The following is a 15,852-nucleotide window of genomic DNA, read 5'->3' as shown; positions in this document are numbered from 1 at the left end:
ATCTCCCTGTGGTTCTAAATCAATAGTTGTTTGGTAGTCCGAAATTGTCGGAAACATTAACTTGCTTGTGTAAAGGATGTCACGCTGCTTGCGGATTTGTGCCATATACTTGCGGTGAACTCGCAACCTCTGCCGAGTGGTAGGAAGTGAAGCGTCCTACCACTTGCCTCCCCATGTGCTACACTTTGACCACGCAGTGGCTCATGGAACTTCACTGGGCAGTTTTGTGTTGATACAAAGGTGTAGTCGAATTTATTATTCTTATTGTCTCAGCCTTTAGGCCTATATTTCACGTTGTCAATGCATATGAACTAACAGGTTCTAGAGCAAACAACGTAGTTATCACAACACATAGATTGTAAAAGCCTTCTTTTTGGGGGGCTTCCCGTATGATGAGAGAGAGAGAGAGAGGCGAATGATGCTTGTATATTGTAACGAAACAACAAGGGAGCAGACACACGCACTGTCGTGAATGCAAGGTCCGATCACTTCTGACACCATAATTAAACAGCAGGGAGCAGGTCTCGAACCCTCGACCTAGCCCGAAGTCCTGCGCGCTATCGACTGTGCCGCAAAAGCATGCTCATGCGGCAGAGTCGATATCCGCGCTTATAAACCCAGGGTCGTTAGAATATCTACAATAGCAGGTGATTTTATCTTTGTCATTATTGTATTTATTAAGGAACCCAATTCCTGGGGTCCAGCAACATTCAGGCAGTTATATACAATAACAAAACATGTGTGTGCTACTACCACATATTTACAACGCAAAATCCACGTGTACGTGTGTGTAGAGTGCGTGTGTTGAGTGGTGCGTGTGTCTGTACCTGTGTGTGTCCCTCTTCACAGTCCCTGCAGTCATTTATGGGCTGAGCAAGTAGCCTATAAAGGGTTTATACAGACATTAGCAAGCAAGAGTGCGAATTACACCATGATGTTCGGGGCTGTCGCGTGCACTTCATTTTTTTTCTGGGCCTAATAATAAGACGGAATTTAAACGGTAAAAAATAATTACATTTTAATGACCACAACCAGTTATGATATTTTAATAGGATTTTCATCCAAATCACTTCAAAAAGTAGACTACCTGTGCATGTTCGTCTACTCCAAAACAATTCCAGCATCCAAACTGCATGTATACATGCGCCATTTGTTGAATGGAAAAAACTAAAATAATAATGACGTTTAGCTATTGATTAGGCCTACATTAATTGATGCGTCTTGCTGACAATTTTAGGGTACTAGGGGGTAACTAGATCAATGTCTAATTGCTGACACAAAAAAAGCAACCGTTGGAAAATAATTAGTATGTGATGAAGGTCATGCTTTGACAAATAAACTATAAAGGGAAATAAATGGCTAGTTTACACTTTTTTTTTTGACCCCCCCCCCCCCTAAAAAAAGAAAACGTCTGTATCACCCGAATGGTTTGGCCTACTAATATGACTACTCTAATATGACTACTCTATACGAACACGATGGGTGTTTTCCATTTTGCTCTACGGGACTCGTCAGAAGTGTTTGTTTGGTGACCATGCGGCAGGTAGCCTCGTGGTTAGAGCGTTGGACTAATAACCGGAAGGTTATAAGTTCGAATCCCCGAGCTGACAACGTACAAATCTGTCCTTCTGCCCTGATCAAGGCAGCACTGTTCCCAGACCGTCATTGAAAATAAGAGTTTGTTCTTTAACTGACTCAAAGGTTTTTAAAAATGACACGTCACCACAAACAGTGCTTTCTCATGCACCTTTATATTGTGCTGGAATAAAATATGGTGAAAGGTATTTGGAAATACAATTTAAATAAATGTGCTATAAATACTGAGACCAACTTTTTAAAATTGGAGCATGAGACACGCGTGATGGATTAATATCACACAACCACGTACTATGAAAAAGTTTGGGAGAAATATAGGCTACATTTGCGTCTGTATCCCATGCCCTGAGTAAACGCAAGGCGTATGCGCCGTAGAATCATCCTTGCGGAGGTATAATGTATCCTGTTTATATTATCGTCTTGAGTCCTTGTTCAAATGAACACGCCTGTAAAGCTGCTGTCATAAGATTGATGGGCGGGACGAGGAAGACAAAGTCCACCTCACAGGTGAAGACAAACACCTGGGGAAGTTGTCTACTTTCACAAATCGTTCTGCACTGGCGCAAAAGCTGGGCTTCAATATGTTGCGGACATAAGGAACCTCATGTTGATAATAAGGGGATGTACAGTATCGATTCGCACTTGACTGTAAATACATATGTTGTAGGCTAAAAGCACGGATTGTTATGCGTTACCATGGCTTTGTCGGAACTCTATACGAAGGTGAGGAAATTATAGGGAAAAAAAGTGATAACGTTTTTAACTCATTCAATCTTCCTACAGAATCTCTATCGCTTTGTTGACACACCTGCTCAAAATGGTGACAGATCCATTTTTACACTGTACTCTGCTTTCGGTTGAGCGTTTGTTAAACGAATGAATGGCCAGCATTTTTGAATTCTTCACGATGACAATTAATTAAACCCGCATGAATTCCTTTACAATTGACGTATGGTACGGTACACACTGTAATGATGACGTCACGTCAACCATGGGAGAATTATTATGGTAAATTAGCTTCAGACTTCTCTTTGTTGGACATCTTTGAAAATAATACATTGCAAATGCATTTCAACTAATACATGACACAGATGGTGTTACATAAAGTAGCCCGTTTGTAGGCTACTGTAACTGTCTTTAGTAAATGAAAGGGAATGGCTACTGTAACTGTCTTTAGTAAATGAAAGGGAAGGGGTGACATAAATGTGACAAGACATAGAAATACAAATTCATGCATTCATTAATTTGCTCCTTCAGTACAACAGAGTGTGGATACCGGATGCAGAGCATGTCTGGAAGTCAGCAGAGATACTGAGAGACTTCAAACCTGGAGATGAGGCTTTAGAACTGCAGCTTGATGATGGCACTGTAAGTACTGAACACAGAGACTATAAACTATAGACTATACAGGTCTCTGTTTGCACTGTAAGTACTGAACACAGAGACTATGAAGCTGTAGGCTATACAGTTCTCTGTCTGCACTGTAAGTACTGAACACAGAGACTATAAACTATAGACTATACAGTTCTCTGTCTGCACTGTAAGTACTGAACACAGAGACTATGAAGCTGTAGACTATACAGTTCTCTGTCTGCACTGTAAGTAGTGAACACAGAGACTATGAAGCTGTAGACTATACAGTTCTCTGTCTGCACTGTACTGTATGTGCAGTATCAGTCAGAATGGCGATATACTCTTGCATTATAATTCATTTATTGGGAGAATCTTTCATTTATCTCTGAACTCATTACTTTTACTCATCTTCTATCTGTCAGTGACAAGAATAGGAATTGTGAAAGGCCTAAAAGTCTGCAGTTCAACATATTTTCTTTTAGTCCAAGACCAGGCTTAGTCTATGTCTGGGAAACTGTCCATAGAGCCTTTACATCGCCAGTATCACACTGTTTTTTTTTTCCTCTGTAGGAGATGGTGTACCCCCTGGACAAATCCAGTCCTCAGCTCCCTCATCTCCGCAACCCCGATATCCTGGTGGGAGAGAATGATCTGACAGCTCTCAGCTATCTCCACGAGCCTGCCGTACTACACAATCTCAAAGTGCGCTTCGTGGAGTCCAACGTTATCTACAGCTACTGTGGTACTAAAAAGGAAACGTTTCCCCAGCTGTCTAATGGGACATCTTTGTTGTTTTACTGTTTGTCTGCTCTCTTTACTGAACGTAGACACGGAACTGGAAATGTAATGTCTGGGTGATGAGTTGTGGTTTGGCGTTTGTGTGAAATGTCCATGCCGAGTCGTGAAAAATAGTATACAGCTATTGTATTGTATTGTATTATATTTTATAGTGTTATATGGTATTCTATTTTATTGTATTCTATTATATTGTATTCTATTCTATTATATTTTATTGTGTTATATGGTATTCTATTTTATTGTATTCTATTATATTGTATTCTATTCTATTATATTTTATTGTGTTATATGGTATTCTATTTTATTGTATTCTATTATATTGTATTCTATTGTATTCTATTTTATTGTTATATGGTATTCTATTTTATTGTATTCTATTATATTGTATTCTATTGTATTCTATTTTATTGTGTTATATGGTATTCTATTTTATTGTATTCTATTATATTGTATTGTATTCTATTGTATTGTAACTCTCTAGAGACAGCAGGAGCGGTAGAGATACTCTCAATGGTCGACTATGAAAAGCCAACTGACATTTACTCTTGACGTGCTGACTTGTTGCACCCTCTCGACACCTACTGTGATTATTATTACTTGACCATGTTGGTCATTTATGAACATTTGAACATCTTGGCCATGTTCTGTTATAATCTCCACCCGGCACAGCCAGAAGAGGACTGGCCACCCCTCATAGCCTGGTTCGTCTCTAGGTGTCTTCCTAGGTTTTGGCCTTTCTAGGGAGTTTTTCCTAGCCACCGTGCTTCTACACCTGCATTGCTTGCTGTTTGAAGTTTTAGGCTGGGTCTCTGTACAGCACTTTGAGATACCAGCTGATGTAAGAAGGGCTATATAAATACATTTGATTTGATTTTGATTTGTATTCTATCGTATTTTATTATATGCTATTCTATTATCTTATATTCTATTATATTCTGTTGTATTCTATTCTATCATATAATGTGTTCTAATGTATTGTATTGTATTGTATTCCATTGAATTCTATTCTATTGTATTCTATTGAATTCTAGTCTATTCTATTGTATTCTATTCTGTTGTATCCTATTCTATTGTATTCTATTGAATTCTAGTCTAGTCTATTCTATTGTATTCTATTCTGTTGTATCCTATTGTATTCTATTCTATTGTATTATCTTATCTTGTATTCTGTTCTATTCTATTGTATTATATTATATTCTCTTATATTCTATTGTATTATATTGTATTATATTCTGTTGTATCCTATTGTATTGTATTGTATTATATTCTGTTGTATCCTATTGTATTCTATTGTATTGCATCCTTTTGTATTCTATTGAATTATATTCTGTTGTATTCTATTGTATTATATTCTGTTGTATCCTATTGTATTCTATTGTATTGCATCCTTTTGTATTCTATTGAATTATATTCTGTTGTATTCTATTCTATTCTATTGTATTTTATCATATTCTATTCTATCCTATTATATAATATTTTGTTATATTCTATTATATTCTGTCAAATCAAATTGTATTTGTCACATGAGCCGAATACAACAGGTTATATTCTATATTAGAAGCATACTATGTGAAAGCAAGTAGGATAACTCTGACTGTACTGTGTGTCCTGATGGTTTCCTTCACTCCCTTACAGGAATCATCCTGGTGGCTGTTAACCCATACAAGCAGCTTCACATCTATGGAGATGCAGTCATTCAGGCGTACTCTGGACAGAACATGGGAGCTATGGATCCTCACATATTCGCTGTGGCAGAGGAGGCTTACAAACAGATGGCCAGGTAAGAATGAGGCAGACTGTCCTTGGGGGGGGGGGGGCTGGTTTTGTGGTAGTGATGCCGTGCTCCAACGCCATGCTCCTGGAGACAATCCCTGAGCCCCCACCCCAATCTATCTTACCGTCATAGATTTCAGCCCTTTGGGCCTATCTGTCAATAGAACTTCTCCTTAAAATGAGATCAACTGTCCAATGTTACGCAAATGAGAAGCAACGAGTGTGACTATTCTATACATTCCTACTCAGATACATACATTTTTCTTTCTCAGGAACAATAAGAACCAGTCTGTTATAGTGAGTGGTGAGTCTGGAGCCGGCAAGACCGTGTCTGCTAGGTAAGTCATGAGGTACATCGCTATGGTCAGCAAGTCTAGCAGCAAAACACACGTGGAAGACAAAGTTCTGGCATCCAACCCAATAACTGAGGTATGTTTTTGGAGTCCACTTTTACATGTAACCTCACAGTATGTCAATGAGTCATTTTTAGGTCATCTGTGGATTTGACAATCTGTCGATAAAGAAAAGAAAAGGCTCACAGGTCTAACGTGATTATCGGACAGATCATGTCCAGTGTGCCACAGAGTGTACGAGGTACAGATTGGCCTCATCAGCCACCGTACTTCCCATAAGTCTTAATCTACAATGTGTGTTGATTATCATTCAACTACGTATGTGACCTGTGTTTATTTTTGTTGTTGTTGTTGTCAGGCTATTGGAAATGCCAAGACGACCAGGAACGACAACAGCAGTCGCTTTGGGAAGTACACAGAGATCAGCTTCGACAGGAGATATCAGATCATCGGTGCCAACATGAGGACGTATCTCATGGAGAAATCTAGAGTGGTTTCCCAGGTCATACGTCACATACTTGATTCTCTGATTGTATGTGGTCTATAACGTAGAGCGTGTTGTTAGCTACCATATAGTTGGGTCATGGTTGAAATCATGAAGGCTTCAGGGAATCATTCTAGATTCCAGATCCGTTTGTGTTGTCTTGCCATCTCCTTGCCACGACAACGACAATAGGAGTTGTCAAGACAACGCGAACAGATCTGGGACCAGGCCATTATACAGTAATACTACATTTTACTTTTCAGTCAGAGAACGAGAGAAACTACCACATCTTCTACCAGATGTGTGCCTGTGCAGAGCAGTCTGAGTTCAAGAGCCTGAGATTGTGTGAGTTTCGTTTAACCATTCTTTTCTAATTGAGGGTTAGACCTGTGTAGTGACTGGAGAAGGAAGGAACAGTCCACTTTTACTGTATTTACACGATAGGCGCATCACACAACCACAAATAGTCCACGAATGTTACCATCTTATTTATTTAATCTTTATAGAACCAGGCGAGTCAGTTAAGGACAAATTCTTATTGTGTGTCTAGTGAGTGCAGATGAGTTAAGGTACACCTGCATGGGCGGGGAGACGGGTATCGAGGGGGTGGACGACAGGAAGGACATGGAAGAGACACGCAGGACCTTCTCGCTGTTGGGTAAGAGTCATCACTTTGTTCATCACTCTTTAGGTCAACATACTGCTGTGTGAAGCAAGTTTTATTTTATTAGACGTATGTATACACAGTGGTGGAAAAAGTACCCAATTGAGTAAAAGTAAAAGTTAAGATACGTTAATAGAAATGTACTAAAAGTAAAAGTCACCCAGTTAAATAGTATTTGAGTAAAAGTCTAAAAGTATTTGGTTTTAAATATAGTTAAGTATCAAAATATAATGTATTTGCTAAAGTATACTTAAGAATCAAAGGTAAAAGCAAAAGTATAAATGATTTCAAATTCCTTATATTAAACAAACCAGACAGCAGAATGTCTTATTTACATTTACAGGCAGCCAGGAAAAAGCACTCAGACATAATCTATAAACGAAGCATTTGTGTTTAGTGAGTCTGCCAGATCAGAGGCAGTAGGGTTGACCAGGGATGTTCTCTGTTTAGTGAGTCTGCCAGATCAGAGGCAGTAGGGTTGACCAGGGATGTTCTCTGTTTAGTGAGTCCTCCAGATCAGAGGCAGTAGGGTTGACCAGGGATGTTCTCTGTTTAGTGAGTCTGCCAGATCAGAGGCAGTAGGGATGACCAGGGATGTTCTCTGTTTAGTGAGTCTGCCAGATCAGAGGCTGTAGGGATGACCAGGGATGTTTTCTTGATGAGTGTGTGAATTGGACCATTTTCCTGTCCTGCTAAGCATTCAAAATGTAACGAGTACTTTTGGGGTGTCAGCGAAAATGTATGGAGTAAAAAGTACATTATTTTCTTTAGGAATGTAGTGAAGTAAAAGTAAAAGTTTAAAACAAATATAAATAGTAAAGTACAGATACCTAAAAAAAATTACTTAAGTAGTACTTTAAAGTATTTATACTTAAGTACTTTACTCCACTGTATGTACAGCATACAACATAAGGACACATTCATAACATGTGGTTGCTACATAAGGGCACATTCATAACATGTGGTTGCTACACAAGTGTTTTATCGAATCCTTATGTACTGCTTATGAATGTGTTATGTCCTTATGTAGGTAGGTACAGGATACTGTCTCACTCCCTGTCCTCTGTCCTCCCTGTAGGGTTAACGGAGGACTTCCAGTCGGATGTGTTCAAGGTGCTGGCTGGAATTCTACACCTGGGGAATGTGGAGATCAGAAACGTTGGATCAGACAGATCATCAGTTAGTGTAAGCAGTACTCAGATTTCTCTCTCTCACTCACTCACTCACTCACTCACTCACTCACTCACTCACTCACTCAAAATTCAATTTAAGGGCTTTATTGGCATGGGTAACATATGTTAACATTGCCTAAGCAAGTGATGTAGATAATAAGCAAGAGTGAAATAAACAATACAAATTAACAGTAAACATTACACTAAAAAAAAAGACATTTCAAATGTCATGTTATGTCTATATACAGTGTTGTAACAATGTGCAAATAGTTAAAGTACAAAAGGGGAAATAAATAAACATAAATATGGGTTGTACTTACAATGGTGTCTCCCTCCCTCCCTCCAGTCCAGTGATCAACACCTAGCTGCTTTCTGTGACCTTCTCGGGGTCAGTCCTGATGGTGTTACCCGTTGGCTGTGCCATCGCAGGATAGCCATGGTGGCAGAGACGGTGGTGAAGCCGGTGCCCAGTGAACGCGCTGTGAACTCCAGAGATGCCCTCGCCAAGCAGATCTATGCCCACCTGTTCGACTGCGTCATCCAGAAGATCAATGCAGCCCTGCAGGTGCCAGGGAAACAGCACTCCTTCATAGGAGTACTGGACATCTATGGGTAATTTGGATTCATGACATTACTGTAGAGTTCAGTTGTTTAGTTGTTTGTATATTCAACTACACAAGTAAAAACTTCTTCAAAAATATATTAAACATGGAAGAAAAAAACATGTCCGTTCTTTTTGGCTATTTTTTCCCCTCTCAGGTTTGAAACATTTGACATCAACAGTTTTGAACAGTTTTGCATCAACTATGCCAATGAGAAGCTTCAGCAACAATCCAACTAGGTATGTAACCTCACCAAGTCCAAGTCCAACTTGGTATGTAACATCACCAAGTCCAACTAGGTATGTAACCTCACCAAGTCCAACTAGGTATGTAACCTCACCAAGTCCAACTAGGTATGTAACCTCACCAAGTCCAAGTCCAACTAGGTATGTAACCTCACCAAGTCCAACTAGGTATGTAACCTCACCAAGTCCCACTAGGTATGTAACCTCACCAAGTCCAAGTCCAACTAGGTATGTAACCTCACCAAGTCCAACTAGGTATGTAACCTCACCAAGTCCAACTAGGTATGTAACCTCACCAAGTCCAAGTCCAACTTGGTATGTAACATCACCAAGTCCAACTAGGTATGTAACCTCACCAAGTCCAACTAGGTATGTAACCTCACCAAGTCCAACTAGGTATGTAACCTCACCAAGTCCAAGTCCAACTAGGTATGTAACCTCACCAAGTCCAACTAGGTATGTAACCTCACCAAGTCCCACTAGGTATGTAACCTCACCAAGTCCAAGTCCAACTAGGTATGTAACCTCACCAAGTCCAACTAGGTATGTAACCTCACCAAGTCCAACTAGGTATGTAACCTCACCAAGTCCAAGTCCAACTTGGTATGTAACATCACCAAGTCCAACTAGGTATGTAACCTCACCAAGTCCAACTAGGTATGTAACCTCACCAAGTCCAACTAGGTATGTAACCTCACCAAGTCCAAGTCCAACTAGGTATGTAACCTCACCAAGTCCAATTAGGTATGTAACCTCACCAAGTCCCACTAGGTATGTAACCTCACCAAGTCCAAGTCCAACTAGGTATGTAACCTCACCAAGTCCAACTAGGTATGTAACCTCACCAAGTCCAACTAGGTATGTAACCTCACCAAGTCCCACTAGGTATGTAACCTCACCAAGTCCAAGTCCAACTAGGTATGTAACCTCACCAAGTCCAAGTCCAACTAGGTATGTAACCTCACCAAGTCCAAGTCCAACTAGGTATGTAACCTAAACAAGTCCAAGTCCAACTAGGTACAGTGCCTTGCGAAAGTATTCGGCCCCCTTGAACTTTGCAACCTTTTGCCACATTTCAGGCTTCAAACATAAAGATATAAAACTGTATGTTTTTGTGAAGAATCAACAACAAGTTGGACACAATCATGAAGTGGAACGACATTTATTGGATATTTCAAACTTTTTTAACAATTCAAAAACTGAAAAATTGGGCGTGCAAAATTATTCAGTCCCCTTAAGTTAATACTTTGTAGCGCCACCTTTTGCTGCGATTACAGCTGTAAGTCGCTTGGGGTATGTCTCTATCAGTTTTGCACATCGAGAGACTGACATTTTTTCCCATTCCTCCTTGCAAAACAGCTCGAGCTCAGTGAGGTTGGATGGAGAGCATTTGTGAACAGCAGTTTTCAGTTCTTTCCACAGATTCTCGATTGGATTCAGGTCTGGACTTTGACTTGGCCATTCTAACACCTGGATATGTTTATTTTTGAACCATTCCATTGTAGATTTTGCTTTATGTTTTGGATCATTGTCTTGTTGGAAGACAAATCTCCGTCCCAGTCTCAGGTCTTTTGCAGACTCCATCAGGTTTTCTTCCAGAATGGTCCTGTATTTGGCTCCATCCATCTTCCCATCAATTTTAACCATCTTCCCTGTCCCTGCTGAAAAAAAGCAGGCCCAAACCATGATGCTGCCACCACCATGTTTGACAGTGGGGATGGTGTGTTCAGCTGTGTTGCTTTTACGCCAAACATAACATTTTGCATTGTTGCCAAAAAGTTCAAATTTGGTTTCATCTGACCAGAGCACCTTCTTCCACATGTTTGGTGTGTCTCCCAGGTGGCTTGTGGCAAACTTTAAACAACACTTTTTATGGATATCTTTAAGAAATGGCTTTCTTCTTGCCACTCTTCCATAAAGGCCAGATTTGTGCAATATACGACTGATTGTTGTCCTATGGACAGAGTCTCCCACCTCAGCTGTAGATCTCTGCAGTTCATCCAGAGTGATCATGGGCCTCTTGGCTGCATCTCTGATCAGTCTTCACCTTGTATGAGCTGAAAGTTTAGAGGGACGGCCAGGTCTTGGTAGATTTGCAGTGGTCTGATACTCCTTCCATTTCAATATTATCGCTTTCACAGTGCTCCTTGGGATGTTTAAAGCTTGGGAAATCTTTTTGTATCCAAATCCGGCTTTAAACATCTTCACAACAGTATCTCGGACCTGCCTGGTGTGTTCCTTGTTCTTCATGATGCTCTCTGCGCTTTTAACGGACCTCTGAGACTATCACAGTGCAGGTGCATTTATACGGAGACTTGATTACACACAGGTGGATTGTATTTATCATCATTAGTCATTTAGGTCAACATTGGATCATTCAGAGATCCTCACTGAACTTCTGGAGAGAGTTTGCTGCACTGAAAGTAAAGGGGCTGAATAATTTTGCACGCCCAATTTTTCAGTTTTTGATTTGTTAAAAAAGTTTGAAATATCCAATAAATGTCGTTCCACTTCATGATTGTGTCCCACTTGTTGTTGATTCTTCACAAAAAAATACAGTTTTATATCTTTGTTTGAAGCCTGAAATGTGGCAAAAGGTCACAAAGTTCAAGGGGGCCGAATACTTTCGCAAGGCACTGTAAATATATACCTTCTTCTTCTCCATCTTTCCATTTTGTAACTGATGTTATTTATTCTTTGTACATTCTGTCGTAGGAGTTTATGAAACAGAACTCTCCGCGTCAGAAGAAGAACTGCTTGCAGAACTTTGACTTGTCTGAACATAGACAGATCTTCAGTGATCTGGCCATCCGTATCTACCACCAGTTTATATCTGTTATGGAGAAGGCTCTTATGCCTATGATCGGTAGGTTTTCTCTCATAAGATAACATGATATACATTGATGTGTAGTCACTTTCCAATCCATTAAATATCTGTTTACAATAAATTATTTCTATCCTCAAGATGATTATATTTAAAGGTCATAAATAAAGTGTTTCAATCATTCGTCTATTCATACCTGTTCTATGTAATGAGTGTGTTTACGCGTCTCTGTTTTCCTCCAGTTCCCTGTATGCTGGAGCACGAGAGTCTCCAGGACATCTCTAGTATGAAGCCTACAGGTTTCCGTAAGCGTTCCAGCAGCATCTATGAGGACCAGGAGGTCTGCACCATCTACTCTCTCCTCCAGCAGCTCAGTCTGTACCACAGCACTATGAGTCAGCACGGCATGGAGGAGGGGCTGGTCAGACAGGTAGGGGGGGGGGTCAGACCTGGGGTCGAAGGTCAGATGAGGATGGGGTCAGACAGGTGGGGGGGGGGCGGTTCAGACTAGTGTTGATGGGGGTCAGACAAGTAGGGGTGGGGGGGTCAGTGTGTGTGTATGTTTGTGTGTGTCTTTGTTTGTTTGTGTGTGTGTGTGTGTGTGTGTGTGTGTATCTGGAAAGGAAAGGAGTAAACTCCCTCTTGGGATCAATTGTGGTGTTTCACAGGAATTGATTCTTGGACCTGTGTCATTTCCAGTTTATATTAAACTCATCTAACTGTGTGTATGTGTGTTGTCCAACAGGCTGTGAAACAGACCTTCTTCCTGGTGGGTGCGGACACACTCAACAACCTCCTGCTACGCAAAGACATGTGCTCCTGTAGGAAGGGCATGCAGATCAGGTAGGGGACAGAGTGTGTGTGTATCCGTGTGTGTGTGTGTGTTGAACAAGAAGAGAGGAAGGAAAGAGAGAACCAGTAAGGAAGAGAGAATCAGGGAGGAAGAGAGAACCGGAGAGGAAGAGAGAACCAGGGAGGGAGAGAGAACCAGGGAGGAAGAGAGAACCAGAGAGGAAGAGAGAACCAGGGAGGGAGAGAGAACCAGGGAGGAAGAGAGAACCAGAGAGGGAGAGAGAACCAGAGAGGGAGAGAGAACCAGAGAGGGAGAGAGAACCAGAGAGGGAGAGAGAACCAGAGAGGGAGAGAGAACCAGAGAGGGAGAGAGAACCAGAGAGGGAGAGAGAACCAGAGAGGGAGAGAGAACCAGAGAGGGAGAGAGAACCAGGGAGGGAGAGAGAACCAGGAAGGGAGAGAGAACCAGGAAGGGAGAGAGAAGTTCCTACAATATGTGTTAGGTAACATAATAACAACGTTTCAGTTACCTGTCTGTGTGTTAGGTAACATAATAACAACGTTTCATTTACCTGTCTGTGTGTTAGGTAACATAATAACAACGTTTCAGTTACCTGTCTGTGTGTTAGGTAACATAACAACATGTTTCAGTTACCTGTCTGTGTGTTAGGTAACATAACAACATGTTTCAGTTACCTGTCTGTGTGTTAGGTAACGTAACAACATGTGTCCAGGTGTAACATCAGTTACCTGTCTGTGTTTTCCAGGTGTAACATCAGTTACCTGTCTGTGTTTTTCAGGTGTAACATAAGTCACCTGGAGGCGTGGCTAAAGGAGAAGGACCTAGTGCAGGGTACCATGGCTACTCTGAAGCCTCTGTGTCAGGCTGCCTGGCTGCTGCAGGTCAGCAAGACCACTGATGACGACATCAAAGACATCACAGAGCAATGCTCAGAACTCAGCCCTGTACAGGTACTGAAGCGGCAGGTAGCCTAGCGGTGACGTGCGTTGTGCCAGATCGCTGGTTCAAATCCCCTAGAAAAAAAACTGCCGATGTGCCCTTGAGCAAGGCACTTAACCCTAATTGCTCCTGTAAGTCGCTCTGGATAAGAGCATCTGCTGAAATGTATTCAAAAGCATGTTTAAATGAATCTTGTTTACCGCCCTGTTCTAGATTGTCAAGATTTTGAACTCTTACACGCCCACTGATGATTTTGAGAAAAGGGTGGCACCGTTGTTCGTCCGCAAAATTCAGGTAAATCTCGATCCTACGACAAGGATCAGGAGCACCTGCTTTTTACACAGTTTGAATTATTATCACATTTGAATTACTAGAAATGATTTCATTTGAATCACAACGTCTCCATGAACTACATCTATGAAAGTAATTTATTTCCCTTGTCCCTAGGGCTTGCTCCAAGACCGTGAGGGGGGATCCTCCCAGCTGATGCTGGATACCCAGTATCGTTTCCAAGTCACCTTCCCCTTCACCCTGTCCTCTCAGGCCCTGGAGCTACTGGAGATACCATCCAGCCTCAGACTGGGCTTCCTCACCAGGATCTAACCTCTAACCCCTGACCTCTGACCCCTTCACCGTGTCCTCTCAGGCCCTGGAGCTACTGGAGATACCATCCAGCCTCAGACTGGACTTCCTCACCAGGATCTAACCTCTAACCCCTGACCTCTGACCCCTTCACCCTGTCCTCTCAGGCCCTGGAGCTACTGCAGATACCATCCAGCCTCAGACTGGGCTTCCTCACCAGGATCTAACCCCTGACCTCTGACCCATTCACCCCGTCCTCTCAGGCCCTGGAGCTACTGGAGATACCATCTAGCCTCAGACTGGGCTTCCTCACCAGGATCTAACCCCTGACCTCTGACCCATTCACCCCATCCTCTCAGGCCCTGGAGCTACTGGAGATACCATCCTGCCTCAGACTGGGCTTCCTCACCAGGATCTAACCTCTGACCCCTGACTAGAGAAGCGGTCCAGTAACCTAAAGGTGGCTGGTTTTTAATCCCAGTGATGACAGGGGAAAAGCTGTCAGAAGAGGAAGTTGCCGCTTTCTACTAGAGTCTCAGGTGGCTCCGACTGCCATTGTGTCCTTGAGCAAGGCACTCCTAACCAATCAATCAATCAAATGTATTTATGAAGCTCTTCTTACATCAGCCGATGTCACAAAGTGCTGTACAGAAACCCAGTCTAAAACCCCCAAACAGCAAAAGCAATGCAGATGTAGAAGCACATTGGCTCCAGGGACGCTGCTCTAAAACCAACCTTTTACAATCATCACAGTAATTATGAATCCAAATAACCAAAGATCCTTTTAAACGAATGCGTGTTTTGATTTACACTTGTCATACAGTTTGATAGAAATATTAAGATGACTCCTGACGAATGTCCGATGTACAGCAAAAATGCAGATGCTGTTGCGGAGTGATTTTTCTACTGCTCGGCAGTATAACGAGAAACCTTACTTTCTCAGTTCAGATGAGATGACGAATGTGAACTGTGTTGTTTTTTTTTAATATTGTCTGTGTAAATTGAGAATGTGACCACTCAATGTTATTGAGTATCATGCACAGTAAATAAATAAAACATGGCTTGTTTTTTGTTTTTAAGATACTTTTGGGGGGGGGGTTATACCACATATAAGTATTTCATATTTAAATTATAAAAAACATGTGCCTAAAATTAATTATATGAATAAAGTATTTTATTAGTTGATAATGATTCTATTTGTAAGGGATTTTTTTTTTTTACACAACTACAAATGTATTATACAAGAGCACTTTAGATCTGCAAATGATACAGTAGGACCAGGGTTAGTCCAAACCTCTTTTTGATACAGTAGGACCAGGGTTAGTCCAAACCTCTTTTTGATACAGTAGGACCAGGGTTAGTCCAAACCTCTCTTTCTGATACAGTAGGACCAGGGTTAGTCCAAACCTCTTTTTGATACAGTAGGACCAGGGTTAGTACAAACCTCTTTTTGATACAGTAGGACCAGGGTTGGTCCAAACCTGTCTTTGATACAGTAGGACCAGGGTTAGTCCAAACCTGTCTTTGATACAGTAGGACCAGGGTTAGTCCAAACCTCTTTTTGATACAGTAGGACCAGGGTTGGTCCAAACCTGTCTTTGATACAGTAGGACCAGGGTTAGTCCAAACCTCTTTCTGATACAGTAGGACCAG

At 41.4% G+C, this 15,852-nt stretch overlaps 1 pseudogene across 1 annotated transcript; it reads left to right on the top strand.

The window, feature by feature from the left end:
- Window positions 1–2,282: 2,282 nt before the first annotated feature.
- LOC110522707 (unconventional myosin-Vc-like) lies at window positions 2,283–14,968 on the top strand (annotated as a pseudogene). Its single transcript, XR_016495560.1, has 17 exons — window positions 2,283–2,319; window positions 2,810–2,964; window positions 3,520–3,691; window positions 5,383–5,527; window positions 5,793–5,949; window positions 6,232–6,375; window positions 6,621–6,702; window positions 6,908–7,015; window positions 8,100–8,206; window positions 8,540–8,805; window positions 8,953–9,022; window positions 11,756–11,906; window positions 12,107–12,294; window positions 12,610–12,707; window positions 13,457–13,628; window positions 13,831–13,911; window positions 14,065–14,968. The product of XR_016495560.1 is annotated as an unconventional myosin-Vc-like (transcript).
- The last annotated feature ends 884 nt before the right edge of the window (window positions 14,969–15,852 follow it).

The sequence above is a fragment of the Oncorhynchus mykiss genome, chromosome 4 (genome assembly GCF_057628025.1).
Source record: "Oncorhynchus mykiss isolate SJ-2025 chromosome 4, ASM5762802v1, whole genome shotgun sequence".
Taxonomy (NCBI): domain Eukaryota; kingdom Metazoa; phylum Chordata; class Actinopteri; order Salmoniformes; family Salmonidae; genus Oncorhynchus; species Oncorhynchus mykiss.
Note: the sequence above shows the minus strand (reverse complement) of the source record. Positions and strands in the feature narration are given on the sequence as shown.